Source organism: Macrobrachium nipponense, chromosome 6 (assembly GCF_015104395.2).
Source record: "Macrobrachium nipponense isolate FS-2020 chromosome 6, ASM1510439v2, whole genome shotgun sequence".
Taxonomy (NCBI): Eukaryota; Metazoa; Arthropoda; class Malacostraca; order Decapoda; family Palaemonidae; genus Macrobrachium; species Macrobrachium nipponense.
This window is the reverse complement of record NC_061108.1, coordinates 80,524,701-80,540,783: the sequence shown is the minus strand read 5'-3', so window position 1 is coordinate 80,540,783 and position 16,083 is coordinate 80,524,701. Positions and strand designations below refer to the sequence as shown.

Here is a 16,083-nt window from a genome sequence, read left to right as displayed (position 1 = left end):
AATTGAGGTGAATCATGGCCTACCTGCGATGATATATAAGATTATATATAATATATATATATATATATATTATATATAATAAATATATATATATAACATAATATATAGATATATATATATATATACTATATATATATATAGATATCATATATACATATATATATATGTATATATATATATATATATATATATATATATATACTATATATATATATATATATATATATGAGAAAATGACTATCCACCAAAAAGTTATCTTGCTGACTAAGGCTTTCCTAGCATGCAAAGCTATTGAAATATTACTGAAAACAAAATTTTTTCCTATGCCACTGAGACCAGGTCCATGCAGTTTATATCAAACAGGAAATAACAAGGAATCTTTTGCTCAGTTCATCACTGATGCTACTTTAGCGTTCACGGTAAAATGGGTGTAATGGAAGTTCAAAGTTTCATCTCTAATTCCTCATCGAAAGAACAAATGTGGCAGAGGTCAGAACAAACAAGGACAGTTATAATAACTTGAGATGTTGGTCTAGGAAAGGGAAATGAATATTTTGCTTGCTCGGAGACTAAGCCTAAAAACTACTCTGTTGTTGTTGTTATTATTGCTCTTGTTGTTGTTGTTGTTAAGGGTAGGAAAGCCTTAAAAGTTCTGAAAATGTGTTTTGCGTTGAGTTAAAGATAAGGGAATTTTACGATAGGATATATATGATATATTTATTAGTGAAAATGTAAAAAAATAAATAATGTGCATGTTAAACAGTACAGAAAAATGATTTCTAATAAAATAGAGCGTATTTCTTTTAATGTTCGTTGGTGAACCACGCCCAATTTGACTGAAGATTTCAGCAGGCGCCTTGAGTAACCTGGAGGTCGGATCACGCCTTCTTAGAATTCCTCCAATATGTCAACATTTCTGAAATGGGATATTTTTAGATAGTGAACCTGTTGGGGATGACCTTCAAAACATGAACGAAAGAGTGTAAATATCATAAAGATAAAGACCCCCAAGAAATGTCAGTCCTAGACAACGACACCGAAAACCCTTGGGGGTCACTATCTAGGAAAGAGCCCTAAAATGTTGCGTGTAAAAGAAGACCATCAGTACATTTGCATATCCAATCTAAAAACAAGAAGAAAAAGATTATATATATTTTTAGTGATTATCAATCGCAGCAGCAGTAGTAGTAGTTAAGACAGGCTATATTCATGAAGGCTAAATTCATGAATAGTACTAAGTGTGACGTTTACAGATCCAGACAAATTTATAAGCGACAAAATAAAGCTATCTGTACTGAAATATGAGCGGAATAGTGACGCCTATGAACCCGTGAATCCTTGCCAAATAATAGCAGAGCCTCTGATAATAGTAAGAAAATTCTTAGCACCAATAGTTTTTTTTTCTTCATATATTCTGGACTAATGCGCACCGACAGACCAACAACACTCCACCCTCAATAAAAATGGTTCTGCCATTACTCAAGTCAGTTGTTTCCGAGGAGAGCCTTGGAATGTTTAAAACAGTGACCTCAGTGCATGGTCTTTTTTACAGCATAATTTTTTTTCATCAGCGTCTATTAAGTTATGAAAAGGTACATAAATCTGCAATTAACTATCTTTCTTGGGCAAAATTTTAACGGGCGCAAATGCAGTGATGAAAGAAATGAAGACTGAGAGTTTTTATGCATCTTGTAATTCTGCTTTTACCCGAAATAAACTTGAATTAGAAAAATACAAGTCACAAACAAATATGACTTCGTTTATCTGTTTCTGGACATTTTTCTTTGTGCGCGTTACTGATAAAAATGACAATATTCATATCCACAGCATGTCGCTAACTCAGACATCGTCTAGATTTGATTATAATCATAAAAATAATTTGCAAATCACTACTTCAAACAGATGGTAAGTTGCTTAGTTTTTTATACATCTTTCGCGAATTATGACCACAAAGGGGTCTAGATTTGATTACAATATCGTAAAGTTATAGATTGACAGAGATTGCTTTGTGTTGTGTCGATGTAAGTTTCCTTTTAGGAGACTAATCTGCCTGTCGATAGACATTCTTGTTATCATTATTATTATTTGCAGGTTAATTCTACACCTTTCCAAAGAGCAAAATATTGTTTGTTTAGTCATTTTTCTTCGTTTTCGAGTATATTAAAGACAATCATGTCTACGAGCAAAACATAAGGTATGAATGAGTTCGTATGTAATTACGTATAGGAGGGGAATGTCCGTCAATTTCAGTTTTCCCATCACATCAATTGCTTCGAACTTATCCATTAAACCTTACTGGTGATCAAGTTCATTCAGAATCTCTTTCACGCTATTATTCTTGAGACATAAATCAACAAATGAGCACAAGAACAGACCCCCCCTATGGGAAACAAAGGGCAACTCTGTTAAAGAGCTTTTTGGTTTCAAAATCACAGTCACACGTGGGCATGCAGCAGCAGCAGCAGCATTCACATAATATTTCGAGCTTTGTCGATGCAATTTTCAAACCCAATTCTTACAGATTAGAGGACTTTTTCTTGAATTCATGGACGTTTCCAGAATTGAGACGGGTGGGTATCTGAATCGGAATAGAAAATTGAAGCCGAAGGCCTAGCGTCATTCAGCGCTGAAAATAATGGTGAAACAACTGTCAGAAGAGGTTGGCAAGTAAGACGGGTAAACAGAATATGAACTGAGGTAAAGTAAAAGAAATGAAAGGGGTTGCAGCCGAGAGCCGAAGGGACGTCGCAAAGAACCTTAAGAGATGCCTATAGTGCACAGCTAGAGGTATACATTGACAGCGTTATCCCACCAAGGAGTAGTAAACGGAAGGGGTTGATGAAGATGAATTCTCCATTGTGTCATGGTCAGTCAAACCAATTTGTTCTTTTCCCCACAAATGATAAATATGCTTACAAGTAGTGTGTCATCCGTCAATTCTCGAGGCCTTTATGACCTTAAGAACTCTCAGGATGATTCTTCTATCGCTCTTCCTCTCCTTCAAGAGGCAGAAATGAAAACCCCCTGATTTGAGTGCACATGATCTACCTGAGGTTCTCTGGGTAAGTCAAACATCTGTGTAACGAAGGATGAAGTGAGAAACATTGTACACAGGATAAGTATCACGACGAAGCGGCAACGTGCATTTCAAAGCGAAAAAGTGACTCGTCTCCGGGTAGCCATAACTTTATTTAACATTTTCATTTAAAGTCTTTTCGTTAGAAATAAACATCACAGACATTTTTTCAGATGCTAGAGATGAATCTCAGTTTCGAAGCGAACAAGTTCTCTTGACATGAGAATAACACGAATGGGGGATCGTTTTTGCTTTCATAAAACTAAATGAACTCATTCATTCAAAAAAAGTAATTTAATTGAATAGAATTCATTCATTAAAAAAAAGTAATTTAATTGAATAGAATATAGAATTTAGGCCAAAGGCCAAGCACTGGTACCTAAGAGGCCATTCAGCGCTGGAATGGACATTAACATTAATAGGTTTGAAGGGTTTAACAGGAGGAGAATCTCGCAGTTGCTATATGAATCAAATGTTAGGAGAGGCTCGAAAGTATGATGAAAGAGAATATAAAAGGAGGTAAAGTAAAAGAAACGAAAGGGGTTGCAGCTAGGGCCGAAGGTACGCTGCAGAGAACCTTAAGTAATGCTTACAATGCACCGCACGAGGTGCACTGACGGAACTAACCCCCATCCACTACGGGGAGAAAAATGGGATTATTTGTTGTGGATTCGGGCTGCATGCATGGGCCGGGTGGATTCCATGGCGACGCCCATGATTATATATAGTAAATATACGCTTAATGCGCCACTAACAACAAAAGGCTGAATGTTAGTTCCGTCTTACGCGTTACTGGAGGGCTAAACTTATTACAAACCATTTATCTTTGCTATGGAGGCACATAAAGTTTTCCTCTGCAATTTCACATATCACCAAATCTCTTCCAAAATTACTCAGTCTGTCACTGACATTGAATACGGTCTCATGACATTAGAAATCAACTTGTCATTGGAACCAAAACAACCCACCAATTTCTCAAACCTAATGAACATGCTCCTTTGATCTTCATTAGTATTCACTCATCACAGCGCGCACTTTAGAATAAACTAAAATAATACAATCCTAGTGGATCTGATCTTATTTGTCCTCCCCGGGTGACAGTAGGGGGAGATATGACATAGTCACCCAGTCCCTAGAAACAGGTTTGTCCGCCTCGGTGGGGCGGGATAGTTAGGGGAACGAGAGGGTAGGGAAAACATCCACCCTCCTCCTGCAAACCTGTTTGAACGCCCTGGGTGGGGGCGAGGTAGGTAGGGGATCGGGAAGGTAGGGGAGACAGCAGCCCTGGGTTCAGCGCGCACCGGCAAGCTATTTTTTTTTTTTAATATACTGTTATCATTATAAGAATAATTATGTATATTGAATGTTGGTCTCACAATAGCAATTGATAATTTCTTATGTTCAAAAGTAGATCTTATAAGAAGAAACTGTATAAAAAATCACAAAAAGCAAAATGAACTTCCCTTTGACATGAAATATGTAAGGAGTAAGGACGAAGGACAACCTTACTTATCCTTTGACAAGTGACCTGACAAGCATAAGGATAGAGGCTCTTCTTGGCAAGTAGCCTCTTCTATTAAAGGGTCGCGTGGATCTGAATCGCAGCTGGAAATTCAACTGTCCCACCCAGCCTATGGTGCGCCGGGACAGACAAATGCGGATAATTGACAAGGGATAGCGCGAGATGCGACCCTTTGTAGCTGCATCGATTCAGTGTCTTTGTCTCTCCTTATTCTCCCATATCTATCTATCATCCGTCTATCCATCTGTCAAGATGCAAATATAAGTATGTAGATAGATATTTCCTACATGCTGTCTCCCATTCAAGAGGATGATCTCAAAGGGCTACCCACTGATTCTCATTTGGATTTTTATGAAGAGGTTGCTATAATAGACTCGGATTAACCGTGCATCTAATGTCTAGGCCAGTCCCTTATGACACTCCTGACTGGCTGTTGATAAGCCAATCACAGGGCTGGAAACTCTCAGTCTCTCTCAAAAGTTCACATGGGTAGGATCTATGTCCCACATCTCCTGAGGGATACTTTTGAAAGAGCTATCCCTCAGGAGAGGTGGAAGATAGATCCTACACATGTCAACTCTCTCGAGACTGAGAGTTTCCAACCCTGTCATTGGCTTATCAACAGCCAATCAGGAGCATCATAAGGGACTGGCTTAGACATCATATGCACGGTTGATATGAATCTACTATAGTTCCTTGTGCCTTTTCCATCCTCGGTTGTCACCTCCTCGAGTCGTCTTACTACCAGGAACATACTTTACTGCTTCAGTCATCAAAGACACAGTAAGTTATAACTGACACCGCGTGTATCGATCTGTGTTCGCCCCCGTATTGAATTTGGGAGAGTAAGCTACCTGGTGCATTTTCTAGACCTTCCTACCAGTATACCACAAAGACCACACAGAGCCCACACACACATATACATCTTCTTTCCCACCATTATCCTTACATTAAGGGGTCAGTTGCCTGATGCGCCTTCTATCAAAGGCATCATTCTCCACCAAACCTCTTCTCTCCATATCTTGTCCACTTTATCTCGCCATCTAATTCTGTCTCCCTCTCCATCTTCTTCCTCTAACAGGTTCCTTCCAAGCTCTCTTCATTTCCCCCTCATCATCCATCCTCAACATATGTCAATGCCATCTCAGTCATGACTCTTATCACCTCTGTAATCTTTACTATGCCTGCCCTTCTTATTTTCTGTTCTCTCAAGCTTCACTACCTCTTTCCTTCCTGGAGCCTATGTTTCTGATCCATATACTGGTCTTATCACTGTGCTGTAGATCTTGCCTCTACCTTGATTGACATTTTCTTACCACATACTACTCCAGCTACCTCTCTCCACTTCCCCCACGCGGCTTTTATCCTACTATCAACTTCAGTCTCACATCTTCCCTCTTGGCTTAAAGTAGATCCTAAGTGTTTAAACTTTACTACCTGTTTTATTACCGGCCCTCTTCTTTCTTTTATTTCTATTTTGCCGCTGTCTTCTTTACTGATCACCAAAGCCTCTGTTTTAGTCTCATTCGCCTTTAAGCCATCCCTCTCTAAAGACTTCTGCCACTCTCCAACCCTTGTCTGTAGGTCTTCCTCATTTTCGGCAGTAATCACCAGATCATCGGCGTACAACTCCAACAGCTCTTCATTTCTGATCTTTTCACTTAACATATCCATGACCAAGACACAGACACACACACACACACATATATATATATATATATATATATATATATATATATATATATATATATATATATAATTGTGTGTGCCTTTGGGTTCAACTTAAAATTTTCAAAACTTTGAGGTAAACCTTTATTAAGAGGTAAAACGTTTCCAGGAGAGAGAGAGAGAGAGAGAGAGAGAGAGAGAGAGAGAGAGAGAGAGAGAGAGAGAGAGAGAGAGAGAGAGAGAGAACGCAGATCACATGAGACAATCGCACCTATGCCGATGCGTACTTACCACGTAGCTTTTATGACAATAAAATGACCTTCCAAAATTTGTTTCCTGTTTGAAAATATGCTGCCTCATATCCGGTGCCAAAAATGATAATATTTTGTATAAATTCCTTTTCGAATTGCTATTGTTGTCATTCACCTGAAAATTGAGATATATCATTGACGAGAAATATGATTATTCCCTATTTGCTCTCATTCATCTCTTTTGATACAGGAAAACATTTATCACTTATAAATGAGGAATATTAAAAAAGGTACTTTTTTATGGATATTGCCTGAAGAAAAACAAGGCGAAAAGCAGTGCCATATTCATCCTTTACAATTAGACGCAATTATGAGGATTTAGATAAAAAAAAAAAATCGACAATCTCAAGACTATTCCATACAACTCCCTCCTAAACATGATAACGGCCAGACACGAACCTCGGTACTTCTTTGAATGAATGCCTTTTCCTTATGATACTTCTTATGTTTACCCATCCATTCAACTAATTATCTGTGACAAACACCCTTTTTTCACAGTTTACCTTCTCCCATTTCATACACATGAAATAACAAGGTCAAAAGACCCTACACCTCTATTTTTCTACCATCACAGGGTTATATTTCAATTATATATCTTCTCAAACTCCTTACACTGTACAGCCAATGTATTTAAACTACGACCGTAGTCTTCAGCTTATTTTTATTCAACAACTACTAGAAGGACCAACTAAACAGTCCGTAGGTACATTCTTCCAACTCCGTCAAAGAACTCACCCCTACAGTTCCTCAATTCCAGTTGAATTCCCATGATCTTCCTTTCCCTGTACTCTATTATTAACCCATTATTCATCCAATTATCTTACTAAATTAAAATGAATATAGAATTTAGTCCAAAGGCCAAGCACTGGGACCTACAAGGTTATTTAGCGCTGAAACGGAAATTGACAGTAAAAGGTTTGGAAGGTGCAACAGGAAGAAAACCTTCCAGTTGCACTGTGAATCAATTGTTAACAGAGGGTGAAGAGTAAGATGGAAGAAAGAGAATATGAAAGGAGGTACAGTAAAAGAAACAAACGGGGTTGCAGCTAAGGCCGAAGGCAAGCTGCAAAGAACCTTACGTAATGCCTACAGTGCACAGCATGAGAGCACTGACGGCACTACCCCCTACGGAGCCCAATATCTTGTTTCACTAATGTTCAACGCTCTCTCTATCCTGTCTCAACATCTCACTCATATGAATGTTGAAATACCACTGTGGAAACAGATCTCTGTCTGAATCCTATCTTCACTACATCAAGTACTTCCCGACTGAGAATTCTTACTTAAACTTCACTTCATTACAAAGAACGCCAGTTGGTCTAAACAAACTATTTCCCTAAACATTGACAACACTCTAGGCCTATAAAGACCTCGTACTAACTTTTTGGCAGTTCACTTTCAAACCCCTCACACAAGAGTTTTATGTCGTTCATATATACAGCCTACTCTTTATCTAAACGTCACGGTCATCAAGTTTCTGATTAATTTTCTTTACTCAGAATTTCCATGTATGGGTATGACAAAATTCATATACTTGCCATTTTTTCTCATATACAGGACGATTAATGCCTAGAGCCATTTCTAGGAACTTTAGCAGTTCATTATACTAACATAGCATAAATTGAAAAATACTTTTACTCTCATGAAATTGGCCTCACTGTATATACACACACACACATATATATATATATATATATATATATATATATATATATATATATATATATATATATATACACACACACACACACACACATATATGTATATATATATATATATATATATATATATATATATATATATATATATATATATATACAGTGGAACCTCTACATACAAGTCCCTACATATGAAAAATCCAGGTTACGAAAGCAAAGACGAGATTTTTTTGCTTCTGTGTACGAAAATAATTCAGGTTGCGAAAGAGTAAAGTCCGAGATTTGCCCGGGACGCCGAGAACAATTTTAAGATTCGCGTGCCACCAACTCAGTAGACTCGCCACCATCCTCCCGCTCTCCCATTGGTTCCTGATGCTAGTCACTGAGGTAAGTTCCTGCTCTCCTATTGGTCAGCATGTCTCATCATGCCTCTTTGTAAAGCCATTCCTTGACCATTTTTTCCAGTAGCGCTATCATAAACGCCTGGAATTCGTTCCTTCACATATATTTCGTTTGTTAACGTAAATTTGTGTTAGTGATTTCGCTTTCGTTGCACTGTAAGTTACTTTATCATGTTGTGTGTGAACTTAATTACTTACGTTATTAACCATGGGTCCCAACAATGTTGCTGAAGTTCACAGAAAGAAGAGGATGCTTTCTATGGAGACGAAGATGGAGATAATCAAGAAGTGTTAATGTTTTCTGCCATTTGTTAATGTGTATCGTAAAGTTTAGTGTTAATGTTTTCTGCAATTTTTTAATGTGTTTCGTAAAGTTAAGTATTCATGTTTTCTGCTATTTGTCCTACTCTCTCGCCACTTTTGGACAGCGCCTCAATCAAAAGGTAAGGTTCCACATTTTACTACATATGCACTTTATTTACAGGTACAGTCATGGATATGTTAGGTATTGAATAGTCCAAATTGTTGTATTTCATTGTTTATTGGTCAATTTAGCTTTATTATAAAATTTACTGTGGTGTTTTTGAAGGGCTTGGAACGAATTATGCAATTTACATGTAAAACATAGTTCTAGATACGAAAAAATCAGGTTATGAAGGCCACTTTGGAATTTATTAATTTCGCAACCTGAGACACTACTGTATATATATACAGAACTGTACATTTAAACTTGCCGTCGTCCAACCTGACACAAATATCTCTCACCACTGTCTATAGAAGTACCTTTGACTTTGGAACAATGAGTAAGATCTCAATGTTGGAAATATAAACATATTTTTCTACTTTACGACGTTTCCCGTAGCACAGATGATTCCTGAAGAGAAACGTGACAATTGTTATTGCTAATCTCGTACTTTAACTGCCGAACTAAAGATGGTCCCTCGTATCCATAAGACTTCATTAACCTAAACAAGTGGCTGATCAGCAGCATGCCGAACCCACTGTGTTCACTGTCAACATTTCTCACTTTCTAGTTCTTACATAAAGTGTATCGTGCATAAAAATCATCACAGCAGTTTAAAATTGATTTCACTTGAATTCATATTGCACGCCTCATTACATAAATGCCAGTTGAATCAACACATCTTTTTCTGTAGCATATTGTCTTTCTGTAGCATGCAATATGCTACATTGCTTGCTTCATGTAAATTGTGGCACCTCTTCCCTCATCCAGCAGTCATCTGGGATCCAGATTAAATGGTACTGGACGTGACCTGAGAAGCAGGGTGGCTGATTCCTATCTCCCACTTTGACTCTTAACTAGTGCCGGTGCTACCCATTTATAGCTAGGTGGAATGAGTGAGTCGCAAGAGGAAATTGAACCCTAAACTTTGCGAATGCAAGAATCGTGCAGTGAGTGTGTAGGGGTTCGGTGAGCCGCTGATGAGCCTTTCAGGTAGGCTGTGGAATTCTTCTGCACAGGGAGTCACGATTCAGCGGCTAAAGTATGAATGTGACAGTGATCGCGCCTTTTCTTTAGTAACTATACGTCTCTTTCGCATGGAGTGGGTGGCTCCGGTAACTATTATAGTGTCTAAGAGTAGGTAACCATCTCCTAGCCTTGCCCACGGATGTCAAAAGGACTTGCGTACTAAAATAACGTCAGGTATTGTCTGATAGTACTGATCAGACCAAACCAACTTGGCTTAACTTCGCTGATCATACGACCAGTGCAGTGGCGTAGCAATCATGAACGTTTATATGAGAGAGAGAGAGAGAGAGAGAGAGAGAGAGAGAGGAGAGAGAGAGAACGGACTGGCAATTGTACCGCTTACATTTATTTTTGTTTTAGCATCAGAAAGCGTACAATAAATATTTTTGTTTATGGTTTCACGATCATGCATGGTTCCCATAATGTGTTCTCAACTTACAAATAGACCTAATCTGAGAAGCAAAGAAACGTATCTCTGCAGCGAGGAACCAAACACATGAACCAACCGCCTTCTCTTGAGTTTGGTCGTTATTTTGGTTGATTATCCTGAGATATTACGGTAACCGTTGCACTAGTCATGAAATTACTCTTTATTTCTGTGGATTGGGTTAGGTAAACTCTCCCTTGTTAATCAAATATGTTATAAATGATTTTTCTTTTACGAACATTTAACGCAAAACTGACTAGAATCCGCGGTATGCCAGCTTCTCATATAGGTAGTTTTACAGATCTCGCTATTAACGAAAAAAATTCCTTTCCCGACCGGTTTTAACTTGACTGCTCTAGATACTTCTTGAATCTGGCGCAGGAAGGTAGCAATAGCATCAGCAACAGCGCACGGTCCAAACAGCTGCGAAACTGTGTGCGTAAGTGGCAATAGTAAACAATAATTTTAAATTTCCTGCTCGTAACTGCAACTGCCAGCACCTGCTCAACTGCTCTATGGGTATACAGAGTCAAAGAAAAGAATGAATGGTGATTAATAGCTGCTTGAGCTTAATGCCTTTGAGATACTATCGGTAAAAGATGACATTTCTGAAAGGTGGAGAAACATTCACATGTTGAGGAAGGCCTTCGTTAGAAAGAGAAGTTCAGATGATTCCGATTAAGAAAAACGCCATTAAAATCCACGCATAAAAACAAAACTGTTTTTTCAGCCAGTTCCTTAAGGCCAAAAGTCGCATTGACAACACTTCGCTACAACCGTAACTTTCAAAGCTTAAATCGTTCCACTGTTACATTTGGTTGCTTCACGCCTGGATAACCACATTACCTCGAAACCGCCTATTTAACGTGGGAGTGAAGCGTTGATGAACTGGGTGGAAATTGGAATATACTAGTTTTCAATGTCATTAATACTATCTTTTACATTATCATAACCTTTATCACTATCGTTACATAACAGTCATACAACCACACATACGCGCTCGAGGGCAAACACACACACACAGATTCGCTACCCATGAAGAGTGCAAAACTCCCTTTGTCCAAAGTACAACAACACTATGTAGGTTTCTGTTATGGCAATGGTCATCGGCAATGATGCTAGTTTTGTTTTGTCTGAGACCTCTTTGTCTATCGTTTGAGAACTCTTCCTTATCGCACTATTTTCGTGTTTTGAACGATGTCCACTTACAGCTTTTCCCGGAAAATGTTTTTCTTGGTAATAGAATCGCAGTTTTAAGAACTCATGGGCTTAGTATGCTATATAAATGCATATCGCACCGATCAATAAGCGGCTTATTTTAGTAGGTAACAAGAAAATCACAAACACAGTGCTAATTTTATACAACTAACATAACATCTTAAAGTAAATAAAATATAGCAATACAAAATCGCACGAAATATGTACTGACGTTACATACGATGGAATAAACTGTCATTAAGGTTTAAGGACGACTGCTTCAAATTGATCTGGTATAAATTCTATGATCACAAGTTCTTGTTCATTCCAGAAATTTGTAAGTATTTTAAAATCTACAAACATAGTTTAAAGTGATCTGACACGTATTTTCATAAAGGCTCCTTATTGCCGACTGCAAAGGTCTTGCCAGTGGAATGGCTGAACTGACAACATATGTGTATGAGTGTGTGCGTGTGCGAGTGTTTTGTAACAAGTATATTTTCGCAATGTAGTATAAACGAACAAAAGATTGAATTTCTGATAGGAATCCCAATAGCTAATCAGCAAAGCCTCAGAGGACCGTATGCTATATCTCTACTGATGGCACATTACGTATTTAGTATATTCTAACATAGATTTAACATAAAAGTTTCATCCCTAAAGGTCTTTCTCATTATATTTACGACACTATGTCTCATTATTTCTTCTCTCCATCCTAATTTTCTTGATTTCCTCCTTAAAAGATCCTTTATTGATAAGTATACTCGTAGATTTGTTCAATCAACGAATATTACCAGAACGATATTTCTAATCCTTAAAGACTATGAAAAAAAAAAACAACTCAATATTTACAAAAAGCAAGTTTAATCTGGTGCCACAAAAGAAAAAAAAATCCAAAACGATGTATAAATAATAAGACCGGGTCAAAGTCACGTCCAAAACCCTTTGAAAAGTCAGAACGCCTTAGAATTTGATGAATTTGATCCACGGGAAACTGGAGTTTATGATTTCTCTTCTGCACAGGGGAAATGGAAGCTGTACAAGGGTAGTTTAAGTCTTTCACCGACATCTCTTTCGGTAAAGCTCATGCAGAACAATGTCACCAAGAAAAGACATTAAGAAATTGAGTCAATGACTACCGCAACGCCTACAGCAAATAAACAATCCGGGAACATAACTGACTTGAAGGAGTCTTGCTTGAGAAAGGAGCATTGTTGGGTAGCGTTGCTCATTGAGAGTGTCATCTCCGAAATGCATGTAAATAGAGTTCGTGAATTCGAGTACTGCCTCTCTTATGCATGCAAATTTGTGCACAGGATTTCCGTTTCTCCCTGACGTGTCACCGTGGAATGACGTTCATCCGGATCGTGCGCCAGGATAATAAATCGGATTACTTTGCTTCCTGAACGTTTCCCTCTCTTTTTGGTGCGTGATGTTTTATGCCCTCTGCCGTTATTAGGCTTTCACGTTTCACGTGCTGCACACACCATCCACGGTACTCAATCACTTTCGACCGTCGTAGACGGATGAGGAGCGGCTTAGACTTGAGAAAGATCATCATGAACGTCTAGGTAGGATGGCAGAGCCAGCAACCAATTCGAAACAACTCTTACATAATTAAGTTACAAGAGAATGACGACAGCTGGCCGGTTATTGCAAACAATTTTGAAAGAAGAACAATAAAAGGCAATAGTATGACGATGATGGATATCAGCAAAAATGCAGGAAAAATGGACAATTTCAGTAGTTCAAGGCCTGTATAACAAGGTCGAGCTGTATAACATATATGAAGATATTAAGTAGTCGGAAGAATTGAGGTGAGTACGCGGACATTCTAGGATGACTAATAAAAAGCAGGAGTAGTTAAAGCCAATTCCAGGCGAGAAACAAACAAACAATTAGCATGAAATTGGTTTGAAAAGAGCCCATGGATATGATATTATATAACAACACCTCAAGCACAGTCACGTCCTAAATTTAGGGGATTTTGAGCATTTTGCCAGGATTATTCCTCACCGAAGTGACCTACCCCGCCCCGGACAAACAGGTTTGCAGGAGGAGGGTGGATGTCTTCTCTACCCTACCGTTTCCATACCTACCCGGGACGGGCAAACCAGTTTGCTGGGGGTTCGTGGCTGTGTCACGTCTCCCCTAGCGTCACCCAAGGGAGGACAAACAAGATCCACTCTGATTTTATTGTTATAGATAGACTGGAGTTGGTGTTTAACCGGCCTGGTTTGTGGAGGTAACGCTTTTTCAAACTTCAGCAGCCTTAAGTAACTGTAACTGAAGGAGGAATATAGTTAAGTATGCGGAGCAGCTGGTGGTTAGCTGCTCGAAATGTAGTGAATCAGCAGAAAGGTCATGCGAGGTAAATTGAAAGTGATGAAGTGAGAGGACTTTTTGAAGATACTTGATGACTGAGATTTATTTGTTAATGAAAATTCGCAGTGACATTAATGTTATCTTTGGGAAGGATGCATCCAAACCAAAAAAAGAATTATGCACGTCTTCATATCAATCGCTGCTAGTAGAAGAGCTAGTACTTGTAAAAACATGAGGGACGAAGGGCAAAAACTTCCTGTTTTCACAATCTAAAAATTATCTTGTTGCTTATGAAGTAACAATTAACATTTCATGTAAGAGAATACGATAATTTTTTTAGTTCTAAGAAGTATGCATTTGTTAGACTGGCCACAAAAATATCCGATACTGAAAGTCTACTATTCCTTCTAATAGGGTTCAGATTACCTAATCTACAATTAAGTTTAGCTCTGGTTCTTTTCCGTCTCGGTTAGTTATCACTTAATTTCAAATGGAATCATTTTGGCTCCTGACCAATAAACCTTATAAAATCATTTCATATTGTTTCTTCATCAGTCCAAGGGAATACTAAAACCAGATACATAAAATAATGTTGTATTCAGTTGCCATAAAGCTTCATTACACATCAGGAAATCTTATTGGGGGTCAGGAGAGAAAAATGAAAGCGAGGCAGGTTCCCCTTCGCTGGGAAGCAAACGCCCACTGGGCCGGCAAACAACGCAGCCACCGCTCCTATTCGGACCCAGAATGCTTCTTGCGTTTTGGACATGGCCAAATGACAGCCAGCCGCAGCAATACGTGACCAATTGATATGATTTCCTAAAATGACACAAAAGTATCCGGGGTGATTTCTGATGACTTCGTCCTCCATTTGACTGCCAAACATGACATCCAACCTCAGACATCCTGTCCCATTACGGATGATGACCTTCCCTTCCCTCTCTCTCTCTCTCTCTACCTGTGTGTGTGTGTCATGTGTGTTATGCGAGACCAAATCACAAAGAACCATAGTGAGAGGCGGTGTCGTAGCGAGAAAGGTTATCATTAGCTCTGCCAGAGTGGTTACACTAATGATCCCGTTCTCAGTGGTCCTCCTGGCTTAAGTCGTACACGCCTACACGAACCATAGCTTAGTCTGGCTTTCTTTACTGATGAGCACCTACGAGGAAATAGAACTGAGGAACCTATAGAGATTTTGATCTCACTCGTTATGATGAGGAAAGAAGACGTCATTTTAGTCCTGACAGTCGTTACTGGGACTACCATCACCAAAATACGTAAAAAATTTAATTTCTACGTCTAACAATAGAAGACATTAAAAAATTAATAAGGTAAGATTCGTCCCATCCATGTACGCATGCGCATTGTGAAATACGTACGCAGCATGCACACACATATGTATATATAATATATATATATATATATATATATATATATATATATATATATATATATATATATATATATATATAATTATGTCACTAAATAACGCGTGACAATATATTTAGCCAAGGCCACAGGAAACATAAGAGAAGTACCGAGCGCTTTCGCGTTATTTCAACACATTTTCGAGGTACAATGCTAAAAACACAAAGAACACCTAACAAAATATACATAAAAATTGAAAAAATTGAAAAACAAGTATTCACAGTCCGGTTAAAACCAGTACAGCAGGTACAGAACAGCTCAACAAGTGATTAAAAAGAAACAACCCTACAAATCTCGTTAACAACGAATGGGTCCAGTTTGTACATACCCAATCTTACATTCATTAAGTCACCTGATATTTGATAAAAACAGATTCAATAATATTCCTACGAGTTATATTATTACAATATAGAACAACTTTTGGCCCCTCCCAATGAATCAAGTGATTAAAATTATTAATGTGTAAAAACAAAGCATTCGACATTTGTCCTGTTCTCACACTATATCTATGTTGTTTAATTCTGGTGTCCAGTCCCTTCCCGGATTGTCCGACATAAAAACACTTGCAGTTCATGCAA

The 16,083-nt window shown here is 38.3% G+C and overlaps 1 protein-coding gene across 1 annotated transcript in view; it reads right to left on the bottom strand.

Moving 5' to 3' along the window:
• LOC135216110 (ankyrin-1-like) overlaps positions 1 to 16,083 on the bottom strand; it is a 56,617-nt gene that overhangs the window by 31,457 nt on the left and 9,077 nt on the right. The window lies entirely within an intron of this gene.